The sequence below is a fragment of the Cupressus sempervirens genome, chromosome 11 (assembly GCF_028749045.1).
Source record: "Cupressus sempervirens isolate cs-2001-9-10 chromosome 11, ASM2874904v1, whole genome shotgun sequence".
Classification (NCBI taxonomy): Eukaryota; Viridiplantae; Streptophyta; class Pinopsida; order Cupressales; family Cupressaceae; genus Cupressus; species Cupressus sempervirens.
Window position 1 is genome coordinate 529,431,854 of NC_143128.1, and position 20,562 is coordinate 529,452,415.

The window sequence follows — 20,562 nt, forward strand, 5'->3', positions numbered from 1 at the left end:
CAATTGCATGTGTACCATCCATATGTCCACAAGTTGATAAAAGCTATAAAGAACCACACAATAAGCATGTACCATCCAAGTATGACATCTTGTAAAATTATTGACCGTCCCCTATTTCACATAAAATGTTGGATATGAATTCTCTTGAAGATCTAGGTGGCTCATTCATGTCACAATTTTGCAAAACAAACTTACAATGCAAAAACACACATATATTCCTAAACACATCAAAATAGTTAGAAAATTCAATATGGATCCTACAACAACAAGTTGTGCGTGTGTGATTTATCTTCACATAAAAATTTTTACCCATCTCAAGAAATATTTTACTTATTCAAATTTGAGGATACATACCAATACGTTTTGCAAAAAAAAGTGTCTAAGTTGAGTCCAATAAATGTTTTGGATGTGGATCAAAATTTCATTTACCAATCCTCCTTCTTACAACATCTCTTTGATTAGGGGAAACATGCATGTTATTTGTCCAAAAATATTCAATCAATGATTTCAAAGCTTCACTAATTTCTTTATCCTTTCATGGTAGTCTACCGCTAAATGTCCATAACTCATTTTTTGTTGGATCTTCCAATCTCTCATGCCTTACCATGGCTCTCCTTAGAGTACCTCTACCAATTTTCAATATTTTACTTGTCTTTCTCATGAGTCAAGCTTTCTTCATTTGGGCACTTACTATTGTCAATGTAAGTATGCATCTTATGATATTAATATCTTTGGTGTGTGATTTAGAACCTACTTTGTCATATGCACTCATTATATTATTTACAATATTTTTTTCATTTGAATCATCCATCATTCTTAGCCCAATAATCTTCATGATGGGCCTAAATTTCAAATTCCTCATCGTTTCAAAAAATAATTGGCATTGACCTGTAATATTTAATTCATCAAAGAATAATCTCCACATACGATTAACTTTTCTTTGACAAGTATGCTTGCTAATCTTGTCAGACATTGAGTTCAATATGTTAGTATCAATACCAATCAAATATTTTGGTCTTCTAAAATGAACTCTAGAAGGTATTATAATCTCTTCCATTTCCTCCAAATTTTTAACATTAACATAAGGTTGACTATTTTGTGTACCTTGAACCAAAGATGATGTGCCTTGGCAATAAAATGCAAAATATGGAATATCACCTACTTGATATGTTGATGTTGTGCCTTCAACATGCCATGATGGAGTGTATACATAGTCGGATGTAAAAATTAACATCTCTTCAACATGAGATGATGATATGACTTCAACATTAGAAGTTGGTGTAGCTTCACAATTCAATTGTCTTCTTGAGCATAAGAGTCTCATTCATTCTCTTTGTCTTTCCAATTCTTCCTCTTTGTTTCTTAGTATTGGTGGTTCATGTTCCTCTTCAAAAAACAATTCTTCATTATCGCATTGCAATTTTCTTTGTTCATGTACTAGTTTCATTTTTTCACTTTTAATTGTCAAATCTCTCTCTCTCTCTCTCTCTCTCTCTCTCTCTCTCTCTCTCTCTCTTCTATTTTTTGAGTTTTTGGTTTCTTCCTTGGCATGATGATGATTTCTATATGTCAAATTATTTAAACATCTAAATTACTTACAATTTGTGAATTACAATCATTCAAATACATATATAAATTACAATTATATTAATGAATTCATAATATATTTTAAACAACTTGTCAAATTTCTAATCTTTTCCAAATAACAATTCATTCAAACATACAAATTTCAATGAATTCACTATATATTAAACAATTTGCCAAATTATATTGAAATTTTTCTCTATAGTAACAAAGAATATCTAAAAAGGACTGCACTAGCCTTTTCTATAGAAATAATGTTAAAATAGCCTTCAAATAGTGTATCCAATGATTGAATTTTGTGTTTTCTAGCTTCCAATAGCATGGAAGAATGTTCAAATAGCCTTCAAATAATGTATTCAATGATTGAATTTGGTGTTTGCTAACTTCCAACAGCACGAAACTTGTATTTTCTATCAGAACAACATAACAGACAACAAACAAAAAAAAGAATATGGGTCAGTAGGTACCCAAACTTTCATTATAACTATTTTTTGGTGTTTTCATATAGTGCATATGCACTATAGCACATACGTACTATAAAGTGCACACACACTATCTAAAAAATCTCTCTCCCTATCCCACTCTCTCCCATCCTCTACTCTCTCTCTCTCTCCCTCTCCCTCTCCCACCTCTACTCTCTCTCCCCTATCCCACCCTCTCCCATCCCCTACTCTCTCTCTCCATGTCTCCATCCCTCTCTCCCTATCCCATCTTCTCCCATTCCCTACTCTCTCTCTCTCTCTCCATTTCTCCCTCCCTCTCCCACCCTTACTCTTTCTCTATGCCTCCCTTCCACCCTCCCTCCCTCTCTCTCTCCTACCCTCTCTAATCCCCTACTCTCTCCCTCTCTCTCTCTCCCACCCTCTGCCATCCCCTACTCTCTCTTTCTCTTTCTCTCTCTCTCTCTCTCTCTCTCTCTCTCTCTCTCTCTCTCCCTATCCCTATCCCTATCCCTATCCCACCCTCTCTCACTCTCTCTCTATCCCACCCTCTCCCACCCCTACTCCCCCTCTCTCTCTCTCCCACCCTCTCTCATCCCTCTCTCCCTCTCTCTCTCTCTCCCTCTCTCCCTCCCACCCCTACTCTCTCACTCTCACTCTCCCTATCCCACCCTCTCTCTCTCTATCTTGCCCTCTCCCATCCCTACTCTCTCCCACCCTCTTCCATCCCTACTCTCTCCCCCCTTCTCTCTCCCTGTCCCACCCTCTCTCACTCTCTCTCTATCCCACCCTCTCCCATCCCTACTCTCTCTCTCTCTCTCTCTCCCCCACCCTCTCCTATCCCCTACTCTCTCTCCTTCTCCCACCCCTACTCTCTCTCTCTCTCTCTCTCTCTCTCTCTCTCCCTCTCTCTCTCTATCCCACCTTCTCCCATCCCCTACTAAATCTCTCTCTCTCTCTCTCCCTATCCCACCATCTCTCTCCCTCTCTCTCTACCCCACCCTCTCACATCCCCTACTCTCTCTCTCCCTCTCTCACACCTACTCTCTCTCTCTCCCTCCCTCCCTCCCTATCCCACTCTCTCCTATCCCCTACTCTCTCTCTCCCTCTCCCAACCCCTACTCTCTCTCCCTCTCTCCCTATCCCACCCTCTCCCATCCCCTATTCTCTCTCTCTCTCTCTCTCTCTCTCTCTCTCTCTCTCTCTCTCTCTCTCTCTCTCTCTCTCTCTCTCCCTCCCTTCCCCTGTCCCACCCTCTCTCACACTCTCTCTCTCTCCATTTCTCCATCCTTCTCTCCTTATCCAACCTTCTCTCATCCCCTGCGCTCTCTTTATCCCACCCTCTCCCATCTGCTACTCTCTCTCTCTCCCTCCCCCCTCCCCCTCCCCCTCCCACCCCTACTCTCTCTCTCTCTCCCTCCCTCTCCCTCTCCCACCCCCTACTCTCTCTCTCTCTCTCTCTCTCTCTCTCTCTCTCTCTCCCCCTCTCCCCCCTTCCTCCCTCTCACTCTTTATCCCACTCTCTCCCATCCCCTACTCTCTCTCCCTCCCTCCCTCCCTCCCTCCCACCCTCTCTCACTCTCTCTCTATCCCATCCTCTCCCATCCCTACTCTCTCCCTCTCCCATCCCCTACTCTCTCCCTCTCTATCTCTCTCACCATTTCTCCATCCCTCTCCCATCCCCTACTCTCTCCCTCTCTATCTCTCTCACCATTTCTCCCTCCCTCTCTCCCTATGTCACCTTCTCCCATTCCCTACACTCTATATCCCACCCTCTCCCATCCCCTACTCTCTCTCTCTCCCTCTCTCAGCCCCTACTCTCTCTCTCTCCCTCCCCCCTCCCCCTCTCCCACCCTCTCTCTCTCTCTCTCTCTCTCTCTCTCTCTCTCTCTCTCTCTCTATTTCTCTAGCTAAATCTCTCTCCCACTCCTCTCTTTTACTATATATTTCTCACACATCTCTCTCTCTCTCCCCCTATCACACCCTTTCTCATCCCCTACTCTCCCTCTCTCTCACTCTCTCCCTCTCCCATCCCCTACTCTCTCTCTCTCTCTCTCTCTCTCTCTCTCTCTCTCTCCCTCTTTCCCTATCCCACCTTCTCTCATCCCCTACTCTCTCTCCATTTCTCCCTCCCTCTCTCCCTATCCCACCCTCTACCATCTACTCTCTCCCCATCCTCTACTCTCACTCTCTACCCTCTCTCCCTCTCTCCTTCCCTTTCTATCAAGATTTAAGCTTACAAAGTGTGTGTGAACTATAGTGTGCATGAGCTATGTGAGCCTGAATTTAAAAATGCTTTACATAGTGCGCATGTCATATGATGCATACACACTATTTGAAGCTTTGGATTCTACAAAGCCTAAGGCTTGGATTTGCCTTGGGGATCCAACCCAAAAGTTTGGAGTCTCTAAACTAGTCTGAGAAGTGTTTTGTAGCAAACATACAAAAAATGATTGATTTTTCTTGTATGCTCTCCTTTAAGTTTCCTTGTGGTTGACCATCGATAAAATTAGGTTATGTGACATTGTAGTTCTCCATGTTAGCTATTTAACCATATAATTTATTTCAAACTTGAACTATTTTAAGCCTTTCAACTATAATTTCTTTTGAATGTATGTCCATTTTCTGCCAAAAACCAACATGTACTAATTGGGGTGTAGATTTTAGCTTTTTCATCAAATTTTGCAACAACTTAGTTCTTTAGAAGTAATACTCCATTCTAAAAAAATTGAAAAAAATATTTTTTGATTTCTGATTAGTTTTCAATCATTTCTAGGGGGAGCACACATATATTTTACATTTTTGGGATGTGTCCAATTGCAAAATTCATTAAAAAAATACATATTATAAAACTACCCAAAAAATCTGGGATAAACTACATGGTGTTAGGTAACTTTTGACCAAAGCAATTAAAGAATTAAAAAAAAAAAAGATAAAATTTTAGGGGGACCACACTTTGAACTATGGTATGTTTTTCTAAAAAATAGTACCACTTTTTGTTGCCCCCTTTTTTGAGGACCTAAAACTAAACCATTCTGAAAAAATATTAGTAGTTTTGAAACTAGATTCAAAGGAATACTACTTTTGTTTTTGTCATATCTTAAAATTTTGAGCATAACCATCTTTATATTCTGTTCGAAGTTAAGAAATTGTTGATTTTTTTTTTTTAAAGTGGCCACTTATACCCCACTTTTGGCACCACAACTTGATGCACTTACCCTATATAAATATTTATAATTTTTAAAATATTGATAGTTTTTACTTTTTAACTATGTCTCCAACTCCCCATATCATTATATCCCTACACCTTTTTCTCAACTCTATGTCTCCCTTTTCTCACCCTCTATATATTTATATGTTACATATCTTTCTATGAACTTTAACTCTCTCTAAATGCCTCTTCTTATTATTTATTTTAATTTCCATATGATTTCCTTCCTTGCAACTCTATACCTTTTAACTCTCTCTGCATATCTCTAGCTTCCTTCATTTCTAACTTTTGACACAAACTTTGACCTCCTGTTAAATTTACCTTATACAATTGAACTTTTAACTCTATCTAAATGTCTTCTCTTATTCTTTATTTCAATTTCCATCTACATTCCTTTTAACTCTTTCTCTATATCTTTTAACTCTCTCCATATATCTTATCTCATTCCTTTCTGTTAGAATTAAATCAAAGACAAAAATAAAAATTACATGCAAATATAAACAATATCAAAAAATAGTAGATCACACATAAGAGAACACAAGACACCAATATTTAATGTGGTTCACCCAAACCCTGGACAACGTCCACCAAACAACAAGTCCAATATTATTACAATCCAGTGATTACAACCTAATTACAATCAGTAATCCCTTACAACTCAATACCGCTACAAGAAGCACTTTTCGCATCACACCTTATGAAAAACTCCTAACCCTAAGCCATTTTATACAAGTATTTTTACTGCTTTAGGGTTATAATTGTAGAACGAGATCTAGAATGCAAAGAATATTAACAATAAGAGAAACATTCACAAACCAAAACTAAATTCACATATATGTTTAGACAAAGAAAAGCAAACAAAAAGTGCAAACCTCACAAGAGAAAAGACTCCATGCTTTCTTGATTTTGTAGATGTGTCCTTTGATGTGGATGTATGCTCAAGATGCTCAAAAGCTGCTTCAATGGAGGTGGGTAATGGAAAATTGGTAGCTTTGTGAGCTCTCAATTTGGCATTATAAGGGTAAGATTGATGGCTTTGGTTCTCAAAATAGCATGGTAACTTTAGCTCAAAGATTTTTGATTGAAATGGCTTGGGATGGGATTCAATTTATAGGCCAAGGGGTAGAGGGATGGAGGGCTTAGATGCAAGGATGGGGAGATGGTTAAGGAGGGCTAAGATGCACTCAAAGGGGAGCACATGGATTGTGCTTGTTTAGCACCAATGGGAAGGTGACACTTGTCACAAGGAGGATGAGTGTGAGAGGGTAGGGTAAAGGGTTGGTTAAAGGCATGATGAGTGGGGTTGAGTATGTAAGAGGGATGTAAGAGGAATGAGTGTGGAAGAGGGAAGAGTGCGGAAGATGGATGTAAGAGTCATGAGTGGGCTTGTAAGAGTCTTTTATGGTTTGTAAGAGCACTCATGACTTGGTGGTTGGGATTTTTGAGGGGAGACTTTGGTTTGGTTTAGGAAAGTCTTAAACTTGTTTAGGGAATGTGACTACATTAGGGGGTGGATTAGGCTTGGGTTTAGGATTAGATTAAGGATGTTAGAGATGTGCAAGTGGATGGCATTAATGAGGGTGGGTGAGTTAGTGGCTAAGCTTGGTTAGTATGGGTGGATGGGGTGGATTAGGCTAAATGGAGGATTAGGGATAAGTTAGGGGTTTTTGGATTTGAGGATTTTATTTATCAAATAGATTTATTTAATAAATGGGGATTTTTGGAATTAGATAGAAGAATAGGATTTAATTGATAAATTATAGGTTATTTGATTTATCAATTAGGACTATAGATGATTAATTAAATTAATCAACTAGGGATGGCAAAGGATTAATTAAATAAAAATTTAATTAATGATGCCTTTAGAGATAACTAAATAGGATTACTAAAGTGGTGTAATCAAATTTAGGTGTCTACAATAATTAATAATTACACATTGGCCCAAAATCTTGATAAAATAGAGCCCAATTTTTTTTTAAAGAATGATGAAGTATGTGCAATACTTCCTTGATCAGTCACCACAAACTAACACTTTCTAACTTCTTATATGCATTTTGACACACACTGTCTCCTAATAAATTTACCTTATAGAATTAATTGATCTAATAAACCCTCCCCTCAACTCTATGTTCCATCACAAACAAGAGACACAATAGTATGAATGAAACACTTAACAATCACAAATACTAGATGTACAATTTACTAGTATGTGACAAAATGCAAGATACCTTCTTTTATGATCCACTTGAGTTTTTTTTAAATAACCACTTATCATTATGGACTTGTGTCTTAGAGATCATCCTTGAATATACCATTGTATATGATCATTTTTAATATTTTGAAATATGTTAATAGAAATAGATAATTTAATTTAGTAAAATTATATAATTATTTTTTATTAAGAAACTATATTGTGCTTATAATTCAACAGAACTGTGAAAACAAAAAATCAAATTTAACAAAAAAAATTGACTTAAACCAATATAACATTAAACTAAGTTAATTTAAATTCTAAAATCAATTTACCAATAAAATTGAATAATATAAAACTATAATTATATATAACATAGTTTTTCAATGGTTGACTAAAAATTTTGGAATTGAATTTAAAACCCTTGCGAGAGGACACGTTATAAAGAAAATATGTATATAATTGGGACCATTTTGCAAGTAAATGTTATTGGTAGGTGTAAAGCCAAATTCTTGCCAAACATTACTCTAGGGTTCCATATAGAAGTCAACATGGGAAGGTCATCTGACAATTAGAAATTGGTAAGGGTGAACAATATGTTTTTAGCAATATGAGAAATTATGACGTTGGCTAGATGCATAGTTTAGTTCCTTCAACAATCCAATACCCTCAAGCCTCTATTGCAGGGTCAGCTTCAAAAGGATTATCCATTTTGTTAGGATTAACATTAGACAAAAATAATAGTTACATGCAAATATAACCAATATCAGAAAATAATAGATCACACATAAGAGAACACAAGACACTAAGATTTAGCGTGGTTCACCCAATCCCTAGGCTACATCCACCAACAAGAAGTCCAATAATTTTATTATCTAGTGATTACAACCTAATTATAATTCGTAATCCCTTACAACTCAATATTGCCGCAAGAACCAATTTTCACATCACACATAATAAAAATCCCTAACCCTAAGCATTTTTATACATGCTTTTTTCCACTTACAAAATTAGGGCTAGAATAATAGAAAAATAATAGCTGATGTCTTTTAAAATATAAGGTCATTTTTTTCTTTGGGCGCATTGCCCCTGAAAATCCCCAAATATAACCAATATTAGAAAATAATAGATCGCACATAAGAGAACACAAGGCACCAAGATTTAACGTGGTTCACCCAATCCATGGGCTACGTCCACCAATAGCAAGTTCAATATTATTATTATCCAGTGATTACGACTTGATTACAATTCATAATCCCTTACAACTCAATACCACTGCAAGAACCAATTTTTGCATCACATATAATGAAAATCCCTAACCCTAAGCATTTTTATACAAGCTTTTTGCTGCTTACAAAATTAGGGCTAGAATAATAGAAAAATGGTAGTCGATGCCTTTTACAATATAAGGTCATTTTTGGCTTTGGGGGCGATGCCTCTCAACCCCACCCTGTATTGCAACAAGGAGTGCACCTAAGACACTGCCTCAAGACCCTATAGGGGTGTTTCCCCTTGACCCCATATTGGGGGTGCTGCCCCCAAACCCCCATAGAAATAATATGGGGAGAAAACCATGTCAAATAAACCTCCAAGTCTGATTAAGCTCCACATCAGAAAAATCTCCCACTTGGAGATTAATCAAGCTCCACAACAATAACCTCCCACTTGGAGATTAATCATAGTACCACTAAACCTATAGCTCCTACTGGAATATATCAAACCACCTTGAACCCTATTGTTCTTTTATTCTGTTTAGTCTAGAAGATCGATCAAAGTTGAAGAGGAGTTCAACTTCTCCCTTGTTACTACCTTGGTAAACATATCTACTAGATTATCATTTGTATGTATTTTCTCTAGCCTTAACTGTCCGTCATCCAAAACTAACCAAATGAAATGATACCACAACTATATGTGTTTTATCTTTTAATGTAGAGCTGAATTCTTTGCAAGATGAATGACACTCTGGCTATCTATGAACAAATAATTAACCTTCTGAGGGTGTCCCAATTCTTCCAAGAATAATTGAAGCCATATCATTTCCTTGGCTACCTCTATAGTAGCAAAATACTCTGCCTTTGTAGTGGATAAAGCATTAACCTTATGTAACCTGGAAACCCAACTCACAACTACCCTACCAATAGTAAATACATAACCTATAGTACACTACCTAGTATCAATATCTCCTACCAAATCTGAGTCAACATATCCTTGTAAATTAGTAGTAGAGCCCCCAAAATCTAAAAACTTACTAGATGTTCCTCTTAAATATCTAAGAATCCATTTAACTACATTTCAATGCTCAAGCCCTAGATGACTCATATACCTGCTAACCACTTTGACTGCATGTGCAATATCTGGCCTTGTACATACCATAGCATACATCAAGCTTCCTACAGTCGAAGCATAAGGTACTTTAGACATCTTATCCTCTTCTTCTTGTGTCTTGGGACACATCTCCTTAGTCAACTTCAAATGACCAAGTAAAAGTGTGCTGACAACTTTAGCATTCTCCATAGAGAAATGTTGCAACACCTTCACAATATAATCAACCTGAGAAAATGTCAATTTCTTGTTCTTCCTCTCTCTACAAATCTTCATACCATGGATTTTTTTTTCTGCCCTAAATCCTTCATAGAAAATGCATGTGCTAATTGACGTTTTAGCCGCTTAATGTGATCCATGTTAGACCTAGCTACAAGCAGATCATCAACATGTAAACATAAAATAATGTAGCTATCATCATCCGACTTCTTAAAATAAACATAATGATCTGAATGACACCTCCTATATCCATGCTCATGCAAAACTATCAAATTTTAGATACCACTGCTGAGGTGCTTGCTTCTAGCCATATAAACTTTTCTTCAATCTGCACACTAAGTTCTCCTTACCTTTGACATCAAATCCCTATGGCTGTGCCATATATATATCTCTTCATCCAAATCACTATGAAGAAAGGTTGTTTTGACATCAAGCTACTCCAAATGCAAATCATCAATAGCCACAATAATTAAAATAGTGTGAATAGAAGTCATTTTAACAACAAGATAAAATATCACATCAAAATCAATGCCCTTTTCTGTGAAAATCCTTTTACAACTAACCTAGTCGTAAATCTTTTCTTACCTCCATCCTCTTGTTTTAACCTATAAACCTATTTATTATGTAAAACCTTTTTACCTACAAGTAACTTGCATAAATTCCATGTCTTATTTTTCAAAAAAGAGTCCATTTCTTCTTTCATTGTAGACTCCCACTGAATCTTTGTATCCACTTGCATAACTTCATCATAACATTTAGGTTCACTAGCATCAGTAAGTAAAATAGAATACAAGGAAGGAGAAAATCTTTCTAGAGGTCTACTTAGCCTTGTTGACCATCTAACATTTACTGGGGTGTATGGTATTTTTTGTTGCAGTTGTTGTAGATCATGAGGAATTGCTAGAACATCAACTTTTGGAGTATCATCCAACACCACATAATCATCTTCTTTCTTCTCATGTTGCTATAACAAATCTTTGTACAACACTTTCTCATTGAATATGACATCCCTGCTTCTTACAATTTTATGATTTTTAGAATCCCAAAGCCTATAACAAAATTCATCAATGCCATATCCAACAAATACACATTTCTTTGACTTAGCTTCCAGCTTGGTTCTATTTTTAGAATTTATATGAGCAAATGCTTCACAAAATAAGGTTTTGAGAAAAGAATAACTCACCTTCTTACTAGTCCATGCTTCCTCTGGAATACCATAACCCAAAGGAGTAGAGGGACCTCTATTATTCAAATATACAATAGTATTGATAGCCTCCACCCACATGTTTAAGGGCAACCCTGCATGCAACCTCGTGCTTCTTGCATCCTCCATTATAGTCATGTTCATGCATTCAACCACTCCATTTTCTTGTGGATTCCTTGGAACAATTTTCTATCTATGAATACCATTAGTGGAGCAATAATCTTAAAATTCATGACTTCAATACTCACCACTGTTATCAGATTTGAGACATATTAATTTCTTTCTAGTCTCATTTTCAACCAAGCATTTCCATTTCTTAAAAGTTTGAAATACATCATATTTCTATCTAAGGAAATAAACTCATACTTTTCTAGTTGTAACATAACAATGAGAGCTACGAAGGGAAGATACTTGAGATGGTCCCCATACATCTGTATGTGCAAGCTCTAATCTCTTACTTTTCTTTTCCTTCCCAGTCTTCACAAAACTCACTCTCTTTTGTTTTCCATACACACAACTTTCATAGAGATCCATATTTACACATTTTAGACCTGGTAAAACTCTCTTTGAATGAAGTAATCTCATACCTTTCTCACTCATGGGCCCAAGTCTATTGTGCCATAATGCTGTATTAGAATCTACAACAACTATTTGTTGTCCCTACTGAATTGTAGAAACTGTTCCTGAACATTCATTTTTCTCTGAAACAATCAAAGTAGAAGAAACAATATGACCTATAAAAAGATATAAAGTGCCTACTTTCACACCTTTTGCTACTATAAGGGAACCTTTTGAAACCTTCCAATTTCTATCATTAAAAATAACTACACAACCCTCATCACCGAGTTTCCCTGCTGAAATTAAATTCCTACTCAACCTTGGAACATGTCTTACCTCATGTACTAGCCAATGATTCCCATTCTACAACTTAATCTTAACTTTTCCCTTTCCAACAACTTGATAGGGGTCATTATCCCCCAAATAAACAAGCCCAAAATCCCCTTGGACATAATCAATAAAATAACCTCTATGAGGTGTAGCATTGAATGAAGCACCAGAATCTAAAATCTATGAGTCATTGATACTTTCCAAAGAAAGAAGGAAATAATCCTCTTCCAATTTGTTACTTACCACATTTGCCTCCTTGTTCCCTTCTAGTTTATCTCCTTTATTATTCTTTCAAGTCCAAAAATATTTCTTCTTATGCCTTGTTTTACCACAGTACCAGTAATCTCTTGGTCCTTTGGATTGAGACCTCTTCCCCTTTGACTTTGCTCTTGATTTCCCACAATTTCTGTAATTATTTCCTCTCACAGTCATTTTGCCTCTACTTTGTGCATTCAAAGTACTTCCTGATGTAGATCCACCTTAGGTTTTCCTATGAGTTTCCTCACTCAAAATAACACCAATTGCATCATCATATTTTAGGGCATTAGATCCAGAAACATAATTACTCACAACCATTACCAGGCCATTCCAACTTTCAAGCAAAGAACACAAAATCAAGAGAGCCCTAATTTCTTCATCAAAATTAATACCCACAGAAGATAACTGAATAGTAATGATATTAAAATCATTTAAATGATATGTAACAGATCCACCTTCTAACATTTTCATATTAAATAAATGATTCATGAGAAATAACTTATTTGAAGCAAAGGGCTTTTCAGTCAATTTCACTAAGGTTTCCATCAACTCTTCCATCGTCTTCTCTTTTGTAATGTTAAATGCCATTGATGGTGTCAGGCATAACCAAATGTTTCCAACTGCCTTTCTATCTAAAATCTCCCATTCCTCATTTGTCATAGTTCCATGGTTTTTAGTTTTTCCTTCCAATGGCTTCCATAAATCCTTTTGATATAGATAGTCCTCCATTTCCTTCTTCCATAACTAAAAGTTCTGCCCATTAAACTTGTCAACCCTTAGCTTACCCTCATCTTCCATCACTCCTACTCAACTGTGAGACTCCCACTCAACTGTGAGACCTTCTTGTGGAGGATCGCTAAAAAAAATGACAACAGTCTGGCAAAAAAAAATGATGACCATCTGGCTCTGATACCACTTTTTATGATTAACCTTAGACATAAATAATAGTTACATGCAAATATAACCAATATTAGAAAATAATAGATCGCACATAAGAGAACACAAGACACCAAGATTTAACATGGTTCACCCAATCCCTGTGCTATGTCCACCAACATCAAGTCCAATATTATTATTATCCAATGATTACAACCTGATTACAATCCATAATCCCTTACAACTCAATACCACTGCAAGAACCAATTTTTCCATCACACATATTGAAAATCCCTAACCCCGAGCCTTTTTATACAAGCTTTTTGTCAGTTACAAAATTAGGCCTAGAATAATAGAAAAATAATAGCTGACACCTTTTACAATATAAGGTCATTTTTGGCTTTGGGGGCACTACCCCCTAAAACCTCCATGGGAGTGCATTTGCCCCAAGACCCCACATGGGCACTGCCCCTTGACTCTGTCTTTACCTTCATAGAAATAATATGGGGAGAAAATTGTGTCGAATAAACCTCCAAGTCTAATTAGGCTCCACATCACAACACTTTTCAACAATGGCTTTAGAGACCCCATTATTGAGGGCTTGTCCAGGTGGCCATTAAAGAAGAATGGCATAAATGAGATTATGTGCATATCAACATTTTTCCTTCAAGAAATTGCAATTGTCGGGTGTTATTTGTGTTATTTGCAAAGATATAAAACTCAATAGTCAAAGTTTTCCTCCAAACTTCTTGGCTCTTCATATTCTGATTAATGTTTTCTTATAAAAGAATGTTGTTGCTGCATTGTAATCATGTGGAGAGTTATATCTCTCGATTAAGGATTTAAGATTATTGCTCTGTTTGAAGAGTGGATATAGAATTTGCGTGGGTTATTTTTGAATCTCTATTTTTAATTTATTATTTGATATTTTAACAATTGGTATCAGATCAGGTTGTGCTTGATCTTGTTCAACTAGAGAGATTCAAGTTTGAGTGGGAGAAATGACATTTTAAGAAATAAAAGTTGAAAGGTTCAATAGGAAAAATTATGCATTGTGGAAGATGCAAATGGAGGATTCTTTATACCAAAAGGACCTATGGTGACCATTACAAGGCAAGGCTAAGAAACCTGCAACCATGTTCGATGAAGAGTGGGACATTTTAGATAGAAAAGCACTAGAAGCAATTTGGTTGTGCTTGTCTCCATTTGTGACATTTAATATAGTAGTAGAGAGTTGCAGTTAAGTGGGAGTTATTCATCCTATGTAGACTTGTTCTTTATCACTATCATGACTTCTCGGACAAGAATCTGATAAAAGTATGACAAAAGAAGAGAATGAGAGATTACGAATTATAGTAGCTGAACTATTAAAGAAAAATGAGAAACATAATGAGATAATTAATGACTTAAGTTTATGAATCCAAAGCTTTCAACAATGTAGGGTTTGATTTCTCCAGATGGCATGAAGGAGAGAGAAGTCTATAGAAAGATGAAGTCTTTGGAGCTCATTGATATACTGAAGAAGTATGAACAGAGGAATCCGAAGATGGAGCTGGTGGGTATGTAGGAGGAGGTTAAACAATTACAAGTGCAGCTGGTAATTAGATAGTGTGTTGATTTTAAAGGAGATAAGTCTATTTTTTAATCATAGTATGCCACTCTACAAACAACATGACAATAATAAGACCGTGTTGGTCAAGTCCTTCAATCACAACACTCATTTTCTTATTTGCACTAATTCAAAATTTGGCAATGGAAGATTATTTGAGGATGTCATTGCTATTTTTCCTTTGGATCCTAGTGCTCAGTTCTTAGAGTGCATTGATAGATGTTGGAAGGTTGTGGGTCCATAAAAAGTATGTCGCTAAGATTTTTGTCAAACTGGCACTCATTTTATTTGGGCATTTTTAATAGCATGAAGGAGTTTCTCTATGTTTTGGCCATTGTTGAATGATGAAGATTTTATTTGGTTGTTGTAGGTTTGTAGTGGAGCTTAACAAGGTAAGGACGACATCTATTTTCCTATGTGATGTTGTTTTGTTTCTACACATTACAATGTTTTTTTTTGTTGTCTTTTCTTAGATTTTTGCGTTCATAACCTAGTAAGGGTTTTTTGCGTTCTTAAATTAGTTGCATTTGTTAAGCACTATTTGCAACATGCTCTATTTTTTGTTATGAATCAATGGAATCAATTGGTTCTTTGGGTTCTGAATAAAGAAGGTCTGCCTAGATCAGAACTGTATCTTCAAAAGGAACCCCTATAGGGCCACGACTTCAATTGCTTGCTTTGATGGTACTGGGATTGAGAAAAAGCTAGGTCATCGAGGTGGGTAGATAGCTTGGTGGTAGAGCATTGGTTCAAAGTCCTCAATAGAGGTTAAATCCTTCCAACATTGAACTGTACTGTAAAGAGGCATTTGTTGATCCACCAGGGTTCCAATGAAGGAATAAGTCTCCTAGCATAGGTAGCAGTTGTCCTACCATGTTCTTCCACCCTTTTCATCTCCATAGACCTAGAAAATGCTATCATTTGCGTCCCATGAATAGCTTAGGCATTCCTCCTCTATTGCTATATTGCTATGCTTATCAGGACAAATAACTAGGGTTTCAGACCAGTGCTTTGTATAAAGCAAGGTCATCATACTGTCTCCTTCATCCTCCTCTCTATTTCTTAAATAATTCACATCACCCACATATTCAATGATTATGGTCAGATTTAATGAAGTTATCAGCCTCCACTATAAATCTGGCATAAAGAACTCAAGAAAATTTAGAAATGGAGCATCGTTCTATTATGATACACTTACTCTATAGTAGCTTAAATATGTGTATGAAGTCAAAAAATCTTGGTTACCCTTCAATTGAATCATAAATGACCATTAATGGAAGCCATTCTCCCCTTTTATACATAGACTGGCAAAATTCTAGTGCAACTTTGTCTTCTCTAGGCATAATCTATGAAAAACACAAATAGGAAATGGCACGAGCTTCAAAAGGACATATGAGCTTTCAAAAAAAAATCTAGTACACTGGCATTAATATTTTTTAGCGGGCTGCAAATTCGTCAGTACCTGCACCCTGTACTAATAATATCCATAGCATTGTGAATCTTAAAACTGGCCTGTTTAGGAGTGGTATTGAAACACAATAGTAATTTTCATGGAAGTACACAAAAGGGCATTGGACTGGAGAAATGAACCTATACAAAAATGTCATTTCAGATCTAAGCACCAAGGGTAAATAAGTATAGTACTTGCCAAATTGAAATAAAACCCAACCATAAAGCTAGGCATTTTTCTAATTCAAGAAAAATAGTAACCCTAATCCAAAATGAGGAAAGTAAGTAATTTACATTGCAGATTTGCCAAACTTGTATTAGCCCACACAAACTTTGGAGGTTTCTATAACATTTGATCAAACATATGCCACATTTATATACCATTTCCATTGTATAATTAGGTCAAGCTTCACAGAGATGACCTAAACCCTTTCAACATTAGCATTTCAAAAATATGAGATCCACAAACTTTTTTGAAATACCAAAGATTCTTATAGTTTAATAAGTGGTTTTAGTTATTGTTACTGATGTAGAATGAATGTGTAGCACTAGCTATGTGATTTAGATAGTTGATAAGAGTCAGTGTCATTATTCAATCCCTGCATTCATAACCCATAATAACTTGATAGTGAGTAGATTTCTATGATCTATAACAAATTACCTAATTTTAGATTTTATCTCTCTCAAGGTCTTCTATGTTCTCACATGGCAGCTTCACATTTTATAATAGTTACACTTATTTAGAGATGTGGGCTACCTTTTTTTGTTACGATTTTGAATACATAGCATTTTTATACATGCATATTTCCATTTTGAGATACAAGTACAATTTTCTTTCCTCAACATTTTTCAACTATGTTTGATCCTTTTATGTAAAATCTTTACTAAGTTTAGTGTTTCAGCCACACATTGTGTGCTCAGTACTTCTAGAATCTACCATAACATCTCACTTCCAAGTGTTTACTATGTCATTTTAAATTTGTCAACCTAGGCATCATTGATGCTGAAGTTTTTAAAATAGTTAATTTCATGCATAAAATAGATAAAACAAACACACACTCTCAAAAGTTAGGACTTAATTAATTACCCATACTAGCAACATTTTTTATGGGCTCAATATATGATGTTGTGGCTAGATAGGAACATGTCAAACCTAGATAATGTGCACCCTTTAAACTTATGTGGGAATGTCAAACAATAACTCCAATTTGTGGTTATAGGTCATTCAATGGATCCTGCTAATGATATAGAAGTTCAGGGAAGTATTGTTAGGAAGATCACCCTCTTGCATGTACTTGTTCTACTTGCCACCCAAGCAGTATTCATAGTAGCATCTTTCAAAGAGGCTAGAATACACAAGCATAAGCAAAGAAGAGATTCTTGTCCTTTTTATAAACATGTTATATATTCCAATGAGATAGATTGCCATGACCAAATACGCATGAGTAGATGAGCTTTCTTCAAACTCACCAATATTCTAAGGGAGAAAGGGAGCATTAAAGATACAATAAACATGAAATTGGAAGAACAACTAGTCATGTTCCTTCATACCCTCGGCCATAATCTAAGGAATCGTAAGATTGGCCATAACTTTGGTCACTCGGGAGAGACAGTGAGTCGCTACTTCTACAAGGTCTTGAAGGCTATCATATTGCTCTATAGCAATTACTTTTTGCCCCCTTCTCCAACTACTCCTTTAGAAATAGTTGGAAAGGATCATTTTGATCTGTACTTTAAGGTAAATCTCCTACTGAAATCAATTTTGTTGCCTGACTCTTTAGCATATTGTTACATATTTGACAATAATAATTCCTATGCTAGGATTGTATTAGAGCTATTGATGGAACCCATATACCAGTTACCATTTATTTGGACAACCAAGTGAAATATCGTGATAGAAAGGGCAACCTATCACAAAATGTAATGGGTGTATGTTCATTTGACTATAAATTTCAATATGTTCTTGCTAGCTAGGAAGGGTCAGCTATAGATAGTCGTATTCTTGCTTCAGCTCTATCAAGAGAAGATCCACTACTAGTTCCCCCTGGTATATTAAAATCTATTTTTAATGATTATATATTCACTATTGTAAATTGTAGTTTGTATGCTATTTCCAATCTATTAACTTATTTTTCCTTTATATAGGAAAATTCTATTTAGTTGATGCTAGCTATCCAAATGTTCCTGGATTTCTTGCCCCTTATTGGTATATGCGGTACCACCTAAAAGAGTTTTCCAAAGAAAATCCAATCAATAATGCTCATAAGTTATTTAACCACCGACACTCCTCACTTAGGAATGTGATTAAGTGCACATTTGGTATTTTGAAGCAACGTTTTCCTATCCTAAGGTATGCGACATCCTATAGTATCATGACTTAAACAAACATTGTGTTAGCATGTTGTATACTACATAATTACATTACAATAGAGGATGGTGTTCCACCCGATGTGGAAATTGAAGAGGACGATGACCGTGATGGGATAAATGTGCCAAATCTTGAGACTTATGGGATGATTGAAAGTGATAGAGATGATTGGGGAAAATTTTGAGATGAAATAGCACGAAGGATGTGGGAGGACTATAGATCTCACCATTAGTTGATATTTTTACTCGCATAGACACTTCAAATTTGAATTGCTAGAATACTCTGAATATGACTTAAATTTGACTCAAATATGATGCTACATTGTATTGTATTGTATTTATCAAATATATTCATGTCATCACTTGCATCAAGCTCTAAATGGAATATTGATGTTAATTTCATTCAACTATGCAAGTCTTGTTTCAGTCTACTATTATCTATTTTTTTATATCTGATGTTTTCGAATTCTTATTATTATCTCTCTATATATATTAGATATCAACTGTGTAAGTCTAATGATTAAAATTGTGCAAGTCTTTTGATTTTTTAGGGTGAACTTATTGTGACTGGTTTTTTATTCTCTTGAATTAACTATAGTGCTTAGATAAGTGTATAGGTCATTGGTTAGAGGTCGTTGATTATAACCATTGTACTTATATCCCAGCAACTCATCCACTCCAATAGCCAAACTGTAGTATCCAAATGGAGCTTGTACTCTGTCTCTATTGTGTTTAGCAGACCCAACATGACCACTAAAAATTTGCCAATAAACCATTGATTGATGGTCTCATACCCAATGCTAATGATGTTCGAAACCATGGAAAATGCATGTTCAATAAAAAACATTAGTAAATTGTATAGGAAATGTTTAAACTTGAAGTTTGTTTTTCAATATATTAATTTTTTCTTATCAGTAATATTGTAATATTCAGAAATATTATGATATTCAATCTGTCACTGTTATCTAGTTTACCATATCTATCTTGTTATATTAGATTGTTGTTTGTATTTACACATATACCAAATGCAAATTGTTGTTTGTATTATGAGATAGCTACCATCAACATTTAAGAAGTAAACTCCAACCACTATTAAATACTTGTGCTTGTTTGACACTATTAAATGCCTTGTTTGCAAAGGCTAGCACCATGTTTTTGGCATGTAGCATCAACCACCCCATATGATCATGTCTTTAAGAAGTTTTCTTTTGCTAGCAATATTTAGTGTACAATTTTACCAACTACTTATTATTTATTGTAAGTTTTGTAGCAATATATCAGTTGCTTATATCAGACATAAAAATGTCATTCACAAATCTAATGACAAGCATACATGAGGAGGTTCGTATGCACCCTGTTGCTACACCCATTTATACACCCATTGCTACCCCCGTATCTACCCCTATTACTACTCTTGTATCTACCCCTATTGTTGGTTCTTCTAAAAATCCAAAAGTGATATGGACTAGGGAGATGGAAAGAAAAATCTTGGATTTGCTCCTAGAGCAAGTTCAACTAGGAAGAAAAGGTGAAGGTTGTTTCTGCAAAGAAGCGTGGACTGCCATAGAGAAGAAATTTAATGAACAGTTGAGGTTAAACTTTGGAAAAGAAAAATTCAAAAATAAGTTAAAAACATGGGGTATAAAGTAATGAAGGAATTGTGAAATACAAGCGGGTTTGCTTGGAATGAGACAATGCAATGCATGTATGTTGAGGAAAGCGTATGGGATGAGTTGTTGAAGGTAACATATTCTTCAAGGTATTTTTGAATTCTAATGTCAGAAAAATATCTAATAATTTAAATATGCCAATGTGTAGAGAAAGGAGTTCAAGACTGCAAAAGTCTACAAGAGGTAGCCATTCAACTATTTTAATGATCTAGCAACCATAGTGGGGAATGACATGGCAAAAGGAAATGCAGCGGCAACAACACAAGATACTGAA